This window comes from Neovison vison, chromosome 1 (genome assembly GCF_020171115.1).
Source record: "Neovison vison isolate M4711 chromosome 1, ASM_NN_V1, whole genome shotgun sequence".
Taxonomy (NCBI): Eukaryota; Metazoa; Chordata; class Mammalia; order Carnivora; family Mustelidae; genus Neogale; species Neogale vison.
This window is the reverse complement of record NC_058091.1, coordinates 295,789,312-295,801,615: the sequence shown is the minus strand read 5'-3', so window position 1 is coordinate 295,801,615 and position 12,304 is coordinate 295,789,312. Positions and strand designations below refer to the sequence as shown.

At 33.9% G+C, this 12,304-nt stretch overlaps 1 protein-coding gene across 1 annotated transcript in view; it reads right to left on the bottom strand.

The window, feature by feature from the left end:
- The window catches only part of CDH9 (cadherin 9), a 134,293-nt gene extending 127,334 nt beyond the window's left edge, over nucleotides 1–6,959 (bottom strand). Inside the window, exon 1 of the mRNA XM_044233456.1 lies at nucleotides 6,748–6,959. The gene's annotated coding sequence lies outside the window, so the exon portion shown is untranslated. The remainder of the gene's footprint in view (nucleotides 1–6,747) is intronic.
- Between the last annotated feature and the right edge of the window lie 5,345 nt (nucleotides 6,960–12,304).

Below are 12,304 nucleotides of genomic sequence, written 5' to 3'. Positions count from 1 at the left end.
GCATAGGTCTGGGGAGATGTCAGACACCCATGAGTCATCACTAGTAAATTCACATTGCTGTGTGACTCTACTGCTGTCTCTGTGATGGAATCCCACCCCTTCCTAGACTCCATTCTATCATTTGGACTCCATTTGTTTTGATATTCATCTTTGGGTGTAAATAATTATAGCTTCAAGTAGTTTCCTGATATATACCTATTTTTTTAATCTAGCAGAACAATTCTTTTAATTTTCAAAAATCACAAAATATTTCCAAAGTTAGAGATTTCTTCCTACTTAAATAGCATTCTATATTTAGATATTGAAAATGAAATTTAACATGGGTTTAAAGTCCAAAGTAGTGAAGCTGAGATACATCATACATATCTATATATCTTTATAGATATATAGAGATAAATATATATAGACAGTACTGATAAAAACTCTTCATTTTATTGTGTAAAATAACACATATTAAAAAGGATGTTTGTTATTAATAATCACAGTTTCTATTTTAATAGAACTGGTTATTTTAAGCTAACCAAAATTAATTTTAATTGTAAGGAAAAGTATATTTATTGTAGGTTTGATAACAACATTCTTCATTGTAAATGATTATATCAGAGATCTCAGTTCTAAGCTAAACATAAAAGTCAGACAAATATGATTTGCATACATAACCATACATGTTATTATAATAGTGCATTATTTAATCTTTGGAAGAATGTAAGTATTGTCAGAAATACAAATCTGAACCTTATGTTTAAAAACATAACAGAATTGAATCTAAGTAAAATATCACATTATCAAGAGGGGCAAGATTTGGGAAAGAAGGAAAAATATTCTCTCTTCTGATAGTTAAACCTAGTCTAATCCCTGCTCAGTACATGCATATGTAGTTGATTTATAATGTGCTAATAGGTTATAACATTAATCTCGAAGGAGTGACCATAATACAAACATTTATCCTTGACTTTTGTATTAAGTATGGCATATATCTTATTAGATATAAGGAAATGATATTTAGTCTTAGTATACATTTTTAATATAAAGCAATTGATATAAAGCATTAAGCAAATAATTTACCGAATAATATAATAATTCTAAAATGCCTATTTATCTAATCCTCAGGTAAGGAAAATGGCCAAGTAATTCCTATAAAATTTTACCATTTAACTGTCCTTCCTTTGTACTATAGATAACAAATGAAAAATAATAAGGATTTCATTTTCTGACAGTTATAATAATCTAACTTTTACCAATATGTTTTGAGATAGCAATATAATTCCTACTTTATATAACACTTTTCCTCCCATCATAAGAGTGGGTAAAGAGGTTATATTTTATGAGGTCTTCAAGAGTTGTGGACATTGAATGGAGAACAATTATTTCTGCTTACAGTTTTAAGAAATGAAAGTCTAATAGTCCCTATTCAAAACTTATCCGAATCAGCCATAACGCATGGACTACAACTGAGGTTTACTTTTTCCAAAATTAAGAAATATATAGATAATTGCTACTTTACTACTTCATAATATCGTATCTATAATTATCTGACAAAAGAACTTTTTAGTATATAATGTTATACCATCTTAAAAATTTAATAATTGATTTATACATTGAAGTAATTATTTTCCCTTTCTATTTTCCACATATTTTTGAGTCTACACACACAAACATATAAACATACATGTACATGGAGATACCTACAGATACAGGTACACAGAATTATGAATGAGAACACAGATATAAGAAGATACAGATATATAGATGTTACTTTGTAATTCAACTTATAAGTTTCCTCAGATGTTTCATCTGTGACTTAATTACCATTACAGTGAAAAAGAGATTTGAATTTCTTGAATTCATGGTACATTTTCTGTACTTTGAAGTATTTATAACACATAGAAGTGGATATTTTTAAAAAATATTTCTGGCAACTACATTAATTATTACAGTAACCTGCTTTAGTGAAAAAAAAATAGATGATGAAGAAGTTACTTGATTGTCTGGGGGAAAACTCCCTTTGGAAACTTTCAGGTTCAATTGTCCCAGTTTTATTAAAGTGGAATATTTCACATGATGTCTTTTGTCCCAGGAAGTGATTGTTGGTGTTTATTTGCTTAGACGACACATTGTTATATGTGTTGTCATCTCCCTTGTTATACTGGCTTCTTGTGAATATTTCTTGTTAGGACTTTCTTAAGATTGGGTTTCAGTAACTAAGGGAAAAAGTTCATTATGCATTGGATACTTAATTAGTAATAAAGTATAGTAAGCTTAGTATATTCTAATATAAATTGTCAGGTATATCTATTTCTTAAATACATTTAGGAACACATTCATCTTTAAACTCAAAAATCAAATAATAACTATTAGTCATTGCCGTTCCCATTATAAGTTGAGTAAGTGTTTAGAGGAAAAAAATTATGAAATCATCCATGCTCTTCACAACTATAAGGCTAATCTCAAGAAATGATAGGAAAGACAAGCTTTTTAATTCAGACTTATGAAACAGTCGTGCACTCTGGTGTTTCTTTGATCAATTCAAAAGACCAAGACTTATCTTATTCTTGAAGAGAAGTAGAGAATACAAGAGCACTCATTTCTGCTGCCACTGATTTATAATTTGGCAAAGTAATCCAAAAGCACAGACAAGGAACAAAAGGAAAACCCCTGCATGTTACTTAAGGAAATATTCATGTCTTCTCCTTTTCCCTACCTTTCCTCTTAAAAACAAATCTCCTTTTTTTTCCCTCTGTATGGGTGTGTGTCTCCCTCTCCCTCTCTGTCTCTCTCTCTCTGTCTCTTTCTCTCCTACCCATATGCACATACATACCTCACAGCAACAAAAACAACACTTTATGAGGTTTCCATTTTCCCTTCATAAGCAGTAAGATCCATTATCATGACTTTTATGTTTTGGGAGGTGTTTCTTGGTAGTGCTAATACAAAATATCTTGGTGAGGCTCCAGAGATCAGCGTGATTTTTATTCAGGCACTTTGCATTCTTAATGTGGCTGTAAGACCATCTCTTACTAGTGCTAAATGTAGGGATAAGTGCATTAACATATTAGGACTGCTATGGAAATGTGTAAGTGCGTAAAGACACTCTCCTCACTCTGCATTTCCTACTATGTTTTAATGATAAGGATATTATTGGTTCCAGGCTAAGGAATTCAAAGTGAGTCAAAAGAGAAAAACTTTTTCAGAATGTTTAAAACAATCCGGGAGACGTTGTTTTCAGCTAACCACTGTGTGTATGTATGTGTGTTTGTGTGTACACCTAATATGATTTGCATGATTCAACATTATATATTTTCACACAATGTTGCCAATTTTTCATATATGATTTGACAACTCTGGATATATAACCTTACCTTTCTAAACCTCCATTTTCTTGTGTAACATCAGAGTTGAAGGTGGTTAAAATCCCTTTTCTAAAGTTCTAGAATTTTATTTAAAAACCTAAATACAATGTCATGGGTATTAAAAGACTTTGGGGAGACATATTTTAAGTCACAACTCATATCTGGAAACAAATATGAAAGATACAATGAACTAAATTGCTTTATCTTAGGAAATATATCTTATGTTCTACAATGAAAAATGACTATTAATTAGCATCAGGTAAAGACAAAGCCAATTAAAACCAATGTCTTTTTGATCCTATTTCACATCCTGTCTTCTTTCTTAAGAAAGCTTAAATAAATTTTTTTTAAAAAGAAAGCTTAATTTTAATTAAGTAGATAATTTAAGAAGTAAATACCCAAGATCTTAACTAGGCTTTTTATAATAAAATACCTCACAATAAATACAATAAACCAAACTTACTCTACAGTTAATATTACTATTGATTTGATATATATAATATGGTAATATAAATATAATGAGATATATATAAATATTTTGAATATTTATATATACATATATAGAATATATATCTATATATACATATATACATATATATATTTTGAATATCTATATCTATATCTATCTATTTATATACACACATATATCCTTGAAGTCATAAGTATAAATACTTAAAACATCATATTGGACATTTTGTAAAGTACCACATTCTGTTTTTTCAAATGTTAGATTTATTTATACTTTAGATTTAAATTTCCATTTGCAGAACAAAATTAGTCTTAAAGAATATAGCAAACTAATGATCCATCACATTGAAACATCTGTATTAATGGTAAGTAATTATCCATGTAGGCTGTTCACGTTCATAGAGAACAAATTACAATCAATGTTTATTCATAACATATTCACATGCATTCTTTAAATTAACTTAAATGTAAATTTATACTTTCTTGCTACAGTATATTGCCATATTACTCATGTATTTTATGTTATATAATTTCAAGCATTGTCCAAAGCATTCTGATTAACTATACCTATACATTGTGCAAATATTGTAGAAAATGCGTATCTGCTTCAAATCACTACTACTGTCTAAAGAGAAGTAAGCCAGTGGGGAAAAAAAATAGTCTCCAGTTATTGTTTTTTTGAATCCCATTTGGTGAATGCACCATAGAAGGGACACTCTACTGGCTAAACTTTGTATGTACAGGGGTCGCAGGAAAATACCAAATGAAATCTTTTCATGGAAGGTGACATTCAGAAGGGCTTCTGATCCGGCACACAATTTGTCAAGTCAAGCAGCACAACATTTAAAGACATCATTTCAAAGCCAACTTTAATACTGTGGTCTTGCTGCACACAGGCAGTGGTATAAGACATCTTTACTTCAAATATGCAATGAATACAATAATGGTAAATGATTATGCAGATCATTTCAAAATTGTTTTAAAAAGCTATCACCTAGTGTAATAAAGGGAAAAATCATATTTTTTCATCCCAGAAAATATTATCTGATATGACTTTCTTTATTAGTCTTACCCAATCTGACGTAAAGTTAGTGAATTACTTTTAAATTGAGACTACTATCTGCTTCCTGTAAGGCATTTTTCTCTTCATTATTTCCAGAATTAGATTTGCTCATATCATGCACTTTACCTTGCATTTTCTCATGTTTCAAAACAAACAAATACAGAGATGACAGTATTTTAGCATCTTAGTAGACATCTATTAAGGAGATATAATTAGTTTGTACTCTCTCTTTAGGAAAACTTCAGTTGAATTCATAATATGTTTGAGGACAAGATCACAAACATGTGCTGTTCATGTTATGCCTAAGTTCTTTGCTGTTACGTGCTGAAATTGCATGTTATTTCATTTTCCTGATCTTTTAAAAGACCCACCATTCAAACCTGGATTAAGCATATTCATAGTTACACAAATGTATTCTACATGAGACATAGCATTGCCTAGGCAATGAGACAGTGTCTGAATCTGAAAATAGGATTTAGCCACCACTCAATGCAGTAGATTTTATACACATTTCTTTTTAACTTAAGGGCATCAAATGATCAAATTCATTCTTAGTCAGCTGTGGCTGAAGATGGGTAACTCTTCTTATTCCATAGATTAAGAGGCAAATGAAGATTTCCTCCTGTCATAAAAGTTGTCACTCTTTGCTGTCACAAAATCATTTGTTTTTTTTCATGCTACATATATTACAAAACCCTTGTGAAAAAAATCTGTATTAGTAATCTCAGAGATCTATAACAGAAAATAATATATCTTCAGAAAAGACCTCCAGCTTCTCCTCAAATCTATAAGCCACTACATTCTTATCAAAAGTTGATCATACAAATAAATGTGAACTTATCTACTACAGGTGATCACTTTTCTTTTAGTGCACCATTGGTATTCAAAGTAGATTCTGAGAACACACACTGTTAACAGTATCTAAGTAAAAAGTATAAAATACTGGCAATCTTATAGTTAAAATTAATCTTGCCTTTTTTGAGATTGGTGTGCTTAAAAATTTAATTGATGTGAATGGTTATGTTGAGTATGCAAAGAAAAATAAAACACTGCTTCATCAAATCATTGCATTTTCCATGTCATTTCAGAAAAACATGACAATTTTGCCTTTGGAGTTCTCCCTCCTGTGGTTTTCATCCAGTCTTTACTACATTAAGATACATTTGCCTGTGATAATGGAGAGCAATTATAGCCAACAGAGGTACACATTCAGAATGTTGACTTGAGTAAGAACCACAAATATGTGAAGAAATCTTAGCTAGGTATAGTGATCACTTTAATCCGGACAGCCTATGTCCATCTGTCCATGCGTTCTTTGTACTATTTCTATATTGTCTTATTTTAATATGAAAAATAAGGAAACCATTTCTTATTAAATTATGAATAAAGATGCCTTTATTTTTGACAGTTATGACTCAAATTTTATAAGCAAAAGTTATCAAAAAACCAGGAGGCCATTTGAATTAATATAATAATAGCATCCATGTATACATTAATATGTGAGTACTTCAAGATCCCCCAAAATCAACTAACACAATGCGAAGTTTAGTTTTATTTTTATAATAATCCTCCATATGCAAATTTGAGCACTATGAAAAGAGCTTTGATAGGTATCAGTTTTGTAAAAGTAAAATATGAAGCAAGCATTGCAAGTTTTCTCAGTGAGCATCTTAATATCTTATTCAAATACTACAAAATGCATTCTTACCTGCTTCCAAAAAAACGTTGAGGGAAGGAAGAGAGAGAGAAAGAGAGAGACAGAGTACAAAATAAAGCAACCAGGAGAAAAGCAGTATTTGTACTACTTCATTTTAAGAAAGCAAAACTGAATAGCTTATATTGTCAGGTAAAGTAAATAGCATTTACCTTGTTTAGCAGCGGAACGGAGTTTAGCCCTGCTCAGCGCTGACCATTCCGGTGTTGCTTCTGTCTCATTCCTACTCTTCTCTTTTTATAGTATCTTCACAGCTGAAGCTTCATGCATCTCAGCGTGCCTCCCTCTTCGAGCATCACTTTTAACTCAGACAGGCAGGAAGCTGAAGCCAAAGAAACTCTCTGTCTGATTGGTTTCCATTCAGCGTTTCTGATTAATAAGAGACGTCCCTCACGTAGGAAGATATTGCCGCTGATGGCGCTGCAGGGCTGGAGGGTTGGGGCTGGGGGAGTAAGACCTCTTCAGGCACAGTGATTTGCAAGCGAATGAAGTGGGAGGATTCAGAAGGGAGGGCTTTGTCAGAGACCCCCCCCAGGAGAAAATAACCCAGTGTTTTAGGCTCGGTTAATCAGCTCTGCTTAATCTCTTTGCGATTGGGAAAGAGGTCACAGCACGTCCCTAACCTGTAAACCATCTGTAGAAAATATATATCACATGGAGATTGCTGTTGCTCAAAAGAGATTTGGGGCATAGCCCCTGCAGAATTCACGACTACCTCTTTCAATTCAATACCAAAATTCCGAGTTTAAGAAAATGAAGGGAAGGAATCCAGATCACATATATCATTGATAATGATGAATTTTTATCTGTGTCTCTGAGTTTGTAAACTAATCTTTCAAAAACAGTAATTGAAAAATATCTAATAACCGATGTCCTACCATGTACTTTTTAAGAAAGAGAATGATTTCAAGTATAATTCGAAGTATCTGCAACCCTGTTTTTTATTTGATAATGCATTTGAGGGATTTTCACCTTCCCCAGCAATGTCCAAAAATAACTATGACCATAGCCACATCGTAAGAACTACACAGTCCACCTGTTAGATCCGCTGCTGTACACTGTACAACTGTTAGAGAGAGAGTAAAACATGAGAGAATCAAACCCCATTTCAGGAGAGAAGTCTCTTTAGGACTTCTGGAAATGGCACAATAAGAAGGATATTGATTGTAGATAAATCCTTCTGAAAAGAAGTTCTAGTAATAGTTGTATGAAATGCACGGTGGGACCATGGCTCACTTTATAACGGCTCGTTAAGTCACAGTAAGTAAATAGCTTAAGTGCCAAAAAATATCAATATCCTATTTGATGCTTCAAAGGCAAACTGACAATAGAAAATAAAAATAAAATTGCCACCTGTCCCCCCAATGGTGACATTTATCCATGAAGTATAGATAATAGAGATGCCTATTTGTAGCATGAGCAGTATGTAAATTCATTTCTTAAAAGGGAAAACAAATACTTAGAAAATACCGTTTTACAAATCCCCAAATACAACATGGCACTACGAATGTATGGTAATTGAACTTGGAGTACATGGTTTTTAAATAATTGTGAATCTGAAATGTAGGAAATGGACCCAAAAAAAGGGACTTGTTTTGCCCATCTACAAACGAAGAACAGAAAGAAGGAAAAAAGCTTTAAGCATATTGTCCAGGGCTAGATGGATCCAAGTGGTTAAGAACAGCTTAGTGAATTCTTCATGGAGGCTAAGAGTGTTTTCTTGAGGCAAAGATATTTAATATAAAATTCACACACCTTTTATACTCATTTCTTCCAGGTGTACTTGATCCTTAAAATAAAAATGTATATTGTTGAAGTCTCTTTGTTAATGCTGAGATAAAGTACTATACGTAAAATGGGAAAAGAAACCAAACAAAATATTTTATCATAGTTTAAGGTAAATATTCACAAGTAAAAGCTTTAAATCCCTAAAGTTGAATACATTTCATTTCCCACCGAAACCTAACTGTAAGAAAAGACTGTTTTGTGTGAAATCTATAATAGTCCAACGGAGCTTTTTATTACCTGATTTAAAGTTATTTTTGCTACTCCTAGAAAAGGAGTGGGGGAAGTGTTACCATGTAAAAGATGGTTATTCTGTCCTTCCCTTCTCTGTCATACCTTCCCTTCTCTGTCATACCGATTATGGAGCATTTGAAAACAGAGGGCCTAAACCTTGGAATTTTTAAAAATTCCTTTATATCTTACGTATCCCTACTTGTAGGCTTTCATATTTAAGTGGAATTCTCTATTATACAAAACAGGTTTCAAGTCTTAGAATAATGTTTACAAATTTTAGACAACAGACTTACACAAAAATATTAATCATCCTTATTATTTATAATACATGTATACTTTCTGATGCATTCAGACATCAAAACATTAACAGTAAATGTAAAATATTATTTGAACTATTCTTTCCAAGATTGTTTTAGCACGAATTAACTTCTTTTAATCATTTGGTGCTGTACATGTGTTGGGTAGGCAGTTAGAGCAGCCAGCAGCCAGCAAAGAGCCAGCTATGGGGAAAGTCAGAGGCCTGTCCTGGCAGCCCTCTAAAACAAGGCTACAAGATGTGGGGTCAAACCATATAGGCCCAAGATGCCAAGTCTGGAAACCCTTGACCAAATGGGGAAGAAAAAAATACAAAACCCTGCTTCCGAGGAATCCCAGCCTCAAGTAATGAATATTCCAACCCCTTGTTAATAACTGTGCATAAAAGATATCTGAAAACCTGAGCCCCAGCTCTTTGTGGCTTTGTCTCTGTCTCTCAAGCTCACATGCTCTCACATCTAGAGGATGTGCTGTTGCTTTAATAAACTTCCTTGCCTGTGTTGCTCCTCCACTGTGTTGTGTCTATCCTTGAATTCTTTCTCATGATGAGAGCAAGGTCCTCTGGTGACGTCCTGGGTATGGCAGGGTTGAGGACGCGAGGTCCTGGGTCTCCCCAGTCATAGGAACAAATGTAGTACCATAGCAAAACAAAACAAAACACATGGTCTTTGGATTTTTCTCTTTTCTTTTTCTTTGAATATAATGCATCTCCATACTTGAGGACTCCATCTATCAAAATAACTGCTCATCCTTGTGAGTCATGATAAAAAATAAACATTTAGTCTTCATCCAGATTTCTGGCACTGAACTCCTCCTACAACCTTGAAATTTTCTAAGTGGTGAGAGCATTAGGTTGTCTTTTGTTATGTTAATGAAGTGACTTTCTGAACACCACCAAGGATGGGGGCTGGTTGCCAAGAGAACCAACCATGTGATTAGAAGGTTAGAACTTTTAGTCCTGCACCTCTGATTTCTGGGGAGAGGAGAAGGGGTGGAGGTTGAATCAGTTGCCGATAAGCAAAATGGTTTAGTCAATCATACCTATGTAAAGAAGCCTCCCCAAAAGACAGGGTTCAGAGAGCTGCTGGGTACTATAGTGAACACTTGGAGATTGGAAGAGTAGCACCTTGGGACAGATCATGGGTTTTGTAGCTTATGCATCTCTTCCATCTGGGTCCTTCTGAGTTATATCCTTTTACAATAGACTGGGGATCTAGTAAGTAAAATGTTTGTCTAAGTTCTGTGAGCCCCTCTAGCAAATTAATTGAACCTAAGGCAGGGCTTGTGGGAACCTCTGATTTATAGCCGCTTGGTCAGAGGTAAAGGTAACAACCGGAATTGTAACTGGCATCTGAAAGGAGTAGGGCAGGAGGGAGGTGGTTTCCTAGAACTGAACCCTTCACCTATGGAATATGATGCAAACTTCAGATAGATAATGTCAGAATTAAGTTAAATTATAGGACAACCAGCTGGTGTCCCAAGAATTACATGTTAATGTGGTGAACCTCCCTGGTTCCATGTTAGAATTGGTACCAGACCTATTTACTCTGCTGTATAGACAACTCCAAATGTTTTCATTTTGTGCTATAATAACTTGACAGCTTGTTGAGAACTTTTCAAAAAGTAGTCACAATGCTAATTTATCCTGCACTGAAATGGAAAATAAAAAGGGTGAATTAATAAGTAAAATAAACTTTATACTCCAGTGAGTTGTTAGGCATACAATTAGTCCTGCAGCGTTCAGAGAGGACCAAAAACACATGGTTTTGCTCTGAGACAACTGTGAGACATTCCCTGTGCCATGACACGACTCATAGGACCATCCTGGGATATAAAAGCAACATGTGCTCCTGATAAGAGCTGCTCATGCCTTCTCAGCTCACATCTTTGTATAATGACTTTTGCTTGCAACTGTTGTGTGATCACCACCACCAGACCTTGAAGTCAAGAATTGGCTACAACAATCTGAAGATTAAACTATTATCAAGAATGGGGCAAAATTTAGAAATCATTCCCTCTTTTTCCTAAAAATGATCAATTTTAGTCCAGTCATTGCTTCATTGCTACTTACAGCATGCCCCAATCGTTTCCCATTACCATGATTCTTGTCATTATGGGCTCTCAGTTCTTCCCACAATTCATCAGAATTCCGTAGACCAGTTATGCCCACTGGTGAATCTGTTTAACATCAGAATTTTTTTTTTTTTTTAATCCTCAGCCTTTTCTTTGAACATTCCTTCCCAGCTCTGCCTCAAAGATAGCTGTTGTCTGAGAGTTCTTTTCTATTTCGTATTTCATACATGAAAGATAATATTAATCCCATAGCCCATGTACAACAGGACCTACAGTGGGAATGAATGAATCTCCTTGGTTGTCTTTGCTAGACCATTTTCTCTCACTCCTTTACCCATGTTTGCCACAGATATTATCGTGCCTAACTCCTCTTGTTGAAATCATTTAAAAATGAGATGACTGTTCCTCATTCATTGAAGCTGAGTATAAGCATAGCTTAATTTCTTCTACTTCTTCTTCCCCTCCTCGTTCTTTCCCTCTTCCTCTTCCTCCCTCCTTCTCCTCCCCCAACTCTACTTCCTCCTCCTCCTCCTTCATTATTGTGTTATTATTTTTGTTGTTGTTGTTGTTGTTGTTTTGGTTTTTAACCACTGCTCTCATCATTCTCAGCAATACTTAAATGATGTACACAACAATTTACTCCTCTTCCCTTGATTTTTCATTTACAGTGATGATTTCCTCCTCTCCTCTTCAGCTACAATCTCATTGTCATACCCTATCTAGAAGAGGAAAAAAAAAAAAACACACTTTTTTTTTCTCCTTTCTGGACAACCCTGATAGCTCTTCCTCCCTTCTGTGCCTCAAGGTAGAATAGCAATGTGTTGACTCAGTAAAACATAACTCACCAAGAAAGGCAGGATTATGTTTTTTCTTTCAGATAGAGTTGGTAGTGTATTCTTGGTTATAAAATACTCATAATTTGGAAACTTTGAAATGGTAAATATTCATGATGTATAAAAAAGCATGAACATACCTTTATGATCTTAATCACATGAAAATGCTTACTTGTGTAGATACCCACATGGGACCGAGAAGTCAAACTGTAAATTGCTTGCGATTATGGATGACTTTGTTCTTTGCTTTTTGTGCCTTCAATTTCCTTCTATGCACATGTTAACTTTAAAAAAAATTTTTAAAAACCTAAAAAAAGAAAACCAAAGCACCTCAATTAACAGGAAAGCTACTAGATTCCTACTTTCCTTTAATGATGGGTAAATGGATGTCTCTAGAGGACAGTGTCAGAGGAGAGAGAATGATCTTTTCATGCATGTAGCCTTATCTCAACCAGAAAGATCAAAGGAT